We start from the raw sequence: 6,000 nt of genomic DNA, 5'->3' as shown, positions 1-6,000 counted from the left end.
AAATGGCGGAGGTTTTCTCTTCCTGATGTACTTGTTGGCGTGGGGGAAGATGACCCGTTAACCCGTTACCGTTTGCGTTTTGATTTTTTTTTATTTTTTTATCCGAGGGCGTTTATGGTTAAGGCCTTGTATTAACTCTTATTTGCAAATTGCAGTTCTCGTGGATAAAAAGCTCAGAACACTTTGATGTCTTGTGCATGAGAACATTAATAGAAACTGAAAAAGGTACAGAGAATATTTTCTCTAGATGAGTCAAGGACCTGTTAGTGTTTAGATTTTTTTTAACTTTGATTTCTGTTATAAAAAGTATATTGTAAAATCTCTATAATAGAAAATTTTGCTTACTATAAAGAACGAAAATTATAAAATAATTATTTAATATTTCTTTGAGTCTCTTAATGCGTATGCAGATAAAAACTACTCATATGAGTTTTAAAGCACACACCATATATGTCATTAGAGTTAGTAATTACATAATAAATCATGGATTATTTTAAAACTCTTAAAAGAGACTTGAATCGATGACATTTCAAAATGTTGCATCGTATAAGTTAATTTCAACAATCACTTTATAACTATTGTATTATATTTTTTTCTCCACATCGACTATTTTTTTATGCATCTGAGACGATGTTTTTCCCTTCTTTTCTCTTTTGTCTTATGAGCGGGAATTGAAAAAACTCTTGTGAAATGTAAAAAAATCCACATGCGTCTCTCTTGTCCCACAATCTCATATTTGCCAACCACTTTGCAAACAAATTTTATTGACAATAACTTGCAGGTTATACTAATGACGTTTTTGTATCTTAACAACTAAATGACAAGATAACAATCCTCGATCCCGAAATCTACCTAGGAAGAACTTTAAAAGAGAGTCACAAATGTAATTTCGATGAAATAGGGGCATTTATGCAAAATAACTTCTCCCATGCGGTTGCCTTCTTGTTCTTTCCGTTTTCGAAGGAGACGTTTCTCCGACGGCACTCCGTTTGAGTAACAGAGCAAGTACACGGTAACCGCCTAAAGCCCGAATCCAACCATTGGAAACTTCCAACAGCGCGATATGATGCCCTTCGCGATCAGCGATATTATCAGAAATGCCATTGGTTTGAACGGCCTCAGGGGTAGTTACGTCTTTTGAGCTCTTTATAGGATTCAAATTTGAAAGCACTGCAAGGAGCCAGGATCACGGAGAAGCGGGACCCACCATAATCGACTCTCGGTGTTTTATCAGAACAGTCCCTGGTCTCTGAGATTATTTTTCACGTAAGTGCATAATAAAACATAATGTTGCATGTTTATACTGTATATTTAAGAAAAGCCACTTTTTTGGTTTGTACGTCAATTTTTTTTAAAATACTAAAAATACCACCGCACCATAAAAAATCAAAAAAAATACATTTACACTTACCAAAGGTAATTAAAATGATTAACATTTGAGAATCAATACAAATGCTTCCACTCTCGCAAAAAACATTCCGAAATACTCTCGCATTTTTTTGTTATGCACTCATTGTGTGCCCCATAGTACTACTTAACACTTTAAATATACATTTTTTACGATGTTTCGCATATCATCAATGAGCTTAGTTATATATCTCTTAGGTTTACCTCATTGATTGATGTGTCAAGATGTTAAATTACTGAGTGTCAACTTGAAAATAATGTCACTTATATTTCTTTTGGGGTGTAACTCTTATTTCGTAAGTTATGGTCCAAAAATTTCCATCCATCATTTGCAATATGAATTTGAATTGAAATATGATATCGCTAGCTTATCATTCTACGGATAGAATTGAGGATAATTTCATAGTAGATTTATGGTTTAACAACTTAATATGTGAGGAGAGATCTTCTAGACTTTTAGATTGAAACGAGAGTACTGATTAAATTTTTTTGGATAAAAAACGAGTGAAGAAGACATATTTTGTTGGTAATCATGTTTTTTGCTGAATTCAATTGCAGAAAGATTTAAATGGTGTCGTTGGTATAAGATATTGTGAATGGAAGTGGGATTGTTGATTACGGGAAAGTTCGCATTAACTCATTACATTTGGTTGTTATATATGAAATGCATGTAGCTAAATATTATCATGGTTTTTCCGTGATGTTTGGCTAATTAGCACCTAAATACGTTATTGTTTCGCTTGCTTTCCACTCATGTGCCATCACTTGTTTTTATAGTACGTATAAACCTTGAAGTTTTTTTAATTTATAGTTTAATACCTTATGTTGTGCAAACATGAAAATAATCCCTCGAAAACTCATATAGGTAACACCCACATGTTAATTTCAAAACTCTTTAAACCTTAGCTCTTATCACACAAGAGTTGCGAGATAACAGTGATGATCTAGAAGTTCGAATAAGTATAGGCCCATTAGAAAACCACTTAGCAAATACACGAAGAAAAATAATGAGTATGAGGGAATGACTCATTTTGCTAAATAAACTATTAAGAAATAACTATGCGATACGACCCACTCTAATAGCTATATTAAAATATGTAGTCCTGTGGACTTCACATTTCTATCTATTGATAGCTCGGTATGTTAAATAGACCGTCATCTTATTGTTGGATATTTTTTGTCAAAACTGTTTTTTCCAAAAATGAGTTTTCAAACTATTTAAACATTAACTACTGATATTTTTCAGAAATCATTAATTAGTAGCGTAGCGGAAAGTTAAAGTTTTGATATCTCAAAGGTCCTGTGTTCGAGGTTTGCCAACCGCAAGTCGAGAATTGTTTTTATTTAATTAATCTCTCATAAGTTCTAGTGGGTCGTGGGCCAATGGGCCAGGGATCGGAGCTAATCGGGCCGAGGCGCTAAGTGTCGTTTTGTTAGGCGCACTTTGCACTTCACACGGGAGGCATCGGGGCTAGGTGGCGCCACGCAAGATTGCATCGCGGTCTGCTTCGCAGCATACGCGGGTGAGCCTCGCGTTCGCAGCTAGGGCGAGCCTCGCATTCACAAGAGGGAACGCGACCCTCACATTCACAAGATTTGAATCTCATGTTGCGCAGGACCGCGACCCTTGCGTTCAGACTATTGCATGCAGCAGTTACAACATATGTTATTTGCTGTTACAAACATAATTGTCATTATATTTGTAACAGTCAAATTAAATGTGGGTGACCTTTGAGCTAGTCTTAGAGACATATATAGTGCCTCTTGGGGAGCTCTTGGACAGATGAAAAAAGTGATACAGAAAATAGAGACGAAAATCTTTTTGTACTGTAAAGTGATACGAAAAATAGAGACAAAAATCTTTTTTGTACTGTTGTGCTGCTGGTGCAGAACCTGAAAGCGTGCAAGCTTTATTCTGTGCCCGAAGGAACATAGCCATGAACCGAAAGGTTGTTTGAGATCGAAAGATCTTTTGCCTGAACTGAAAGGTTGTTTAAGATCAAAAGCTTTTTTGCCTGAACCGAAAGGCTTTAACAGATCGAGGAGATATTTGCTTGAACCGAAAGGTTTGATAGATCGAGAAGATATTTGCCTTATAGATCGATGAGATCTTGACAGTACCTGGTTGGTGCACATCAACGTACTGTAATGCTGTTCTTGTAAGCAGTTTGGTCATGGAATCCATGCACCGGAGTATACCAAATATTGTTTTAAGTACAGCGTTTCATAAACGCATAACAACTAAACTTGAAAAAGTTTTAAAATACAGCACTTTAACTCTTTAATAGATTTATCTGTTTTATTCCAGATTTAATCATAAGCGCCAACACTTATCACCATCGAACTCATATATTAAATGGAACTAAAATCAACTACCAAAGTTTTAATGAAAATTAGGAATGAAAAACGAAGTGTGAGTAAATAAATTCGCAAAATGAATAAATAGTGAAAGTAACTTATTATTACTTATGTGCGTAGGAAACCCAGTGGGCGGATCACATTCACACGCCAGCGATGTCAGCAACAAATACGTGGACCCTCCCCCTGCACTGTCTACAAAATTTCCATTTCTTACGTTTCTACCCTATAAAGTTTAAGATGGCACGTGGCACCGGGAACCTTGTGCCCGCAAATTTTCAAAAATTTGGTCAATTTCATTTGCACAGTAGTCCATTACAATATACGATAAGGGAAGGGCCTATTTGGTTGGTTTTCTAATATCAAAGAAAATGAAGTAGGACCCCGGAAATCATTAAAAGTTGATTTCTATCTATTTCTATCCTTAAAAATTATACACATCATCCAATAATATGATGATAACTCATCTTATTTTTTACTTTTAAGAATGAATCAAACATAAGAAATGAGTCACATCATTCATCTCATCTCATCTCAGATTTAAAAATGAGTCACATCATCCAATAATATGGTGACAATTCATCCCATCTCATTAAAATTTGATTTCCATCAATTTCCTCAGAAAAATCATGAAATAGGTTTTCCTAAATACGAGTCACATCATCCAATAATATAATAACAACTCATCTCATCTCATCTCTTTTCTTAGTTTTAAGAATGAACCAATAATAAGAAATGAATCTATTATAGAAAATAGATTTTTTATAATTTATTTCCTTATTTTTTTAACCAACCAAACAACCTCAAAACAAGTCATGAAATATGTTTCTTTAAAAATCATCAACATCATCCAATAATATGGTGACAATTCATCTCATCTTATCTACTTTCTTACTTTTAACCAAACACAAAAAAAGAACCTATTATGTTTTATTTTCTTTGATTTCCTTGTTTTTTTAGCCAACCAAACAGCCCCTAAGGGGGACAGGTACTAGCAATTATATTGGACATGAGGGGTATTTTGGTAATAAGAGGTTGGATTGCCATCGAAGAAAAGCGGCGAGGTTTGGTTTCTTGTGTAGTCGGGTTACACTCTGCCGGAAGCATTCGATTTTGGGTGAGCTCGGTGGATTTGTGAAGACGTTATCGGACCTGGTGGCATCCGTATCAAATGGACCGGATAATATTGAATCTGGTTCACTAATGTCATTTAATGGGCTTAAACAGGCCCACGAAGATGCCACAAAATTGGCCTTACTAATTAATTGTTCTCTCTCTCTCTCTCTAATTGTGTGCTTATTTTGTTTACATATTCGACGCATAAATACAAGTGGAGACACTCTCAGATCGAACAACCCAAAGACCAAGGTGATCTATGTTATTCATGCATAGTTAGAGGGTAAATTTGAAAATTTTAGATGTTGTTTATGGTTACCATCCCGCTTCTACACGATAGTTCTGATCGGATTATTAGTCCATACAAAATGCACACTCAAAACTCTTTTTTTTATATTATATTCTCACTACCTAAAAACTTTTTCCAATCACTAAGTTTTAGAAGAGACATAACAAGAATGAAACGGTTCAATTGAGGCAGATGAGGCTCCACTGCCTATACTTTCATGGCAAGTGAAATGATGCAAGCTCCCCCCCTAAATGAAGATATACATGCACATGGACTAATTTTCAAAATAGACTATTTTAAAAAAATAATTACTATTTTTGACCTAGTTGCAACGTGGACTGAACCTAGGTCAAATTTGATAAATAATTTCTATGAAACTACAAGGGATTGAGAATAGTTAGTAGAAAAGTAAACTCGGTGGGGTTCCCGTAGAGTTTATGGCAAACAAACAACGCAAGATTCACGATTCCTTGTAGTTGGCTAAGTGGCTAAGAGTTAAATTGTGATTTGAAAGGGGATGTGTTTAAATCTTAGCCAAGTAATGAATTATTTTTCATGCTCAACTTCTGAATAGAGACAAATAGAAAAATAAAAGAATGTTGGCGACAGATTCAAATTCAAGACCATTCAACTAATTGAAGTCTAACTCTTTTGATTTAACCACTTTGCCAACTACAAAGAATTGAAAATCCCGTGTAGTTTGTGTGTTATAAACTCCACGGGATTCACAATCCCGTGGAGTTTAGTATGAGTTTTGAACTCTAGAGATTAATTATCTACCGAGCTCTACAGGATTCTTAATCCCGTAGAGTTCGTGGAACATATTCTGC

This window comes from Asparagus officinalis, chromosome 6, assembly GCF_001876935.1.
Source record: "Asparagus officinalis chromosome 6, Aspof.V1, whole genome shotgun sequence".
In the NCBI taxonomy this organism is placed as follows: Eukaryota; Viridiplantae; Streptophyta; class Magnoliopsida; order Asparagales; family Asparagaceae; genus Asparagus; species Asparagus officinalis.
Note: the sequence above shows the minus strand (reverse complement) of the source record.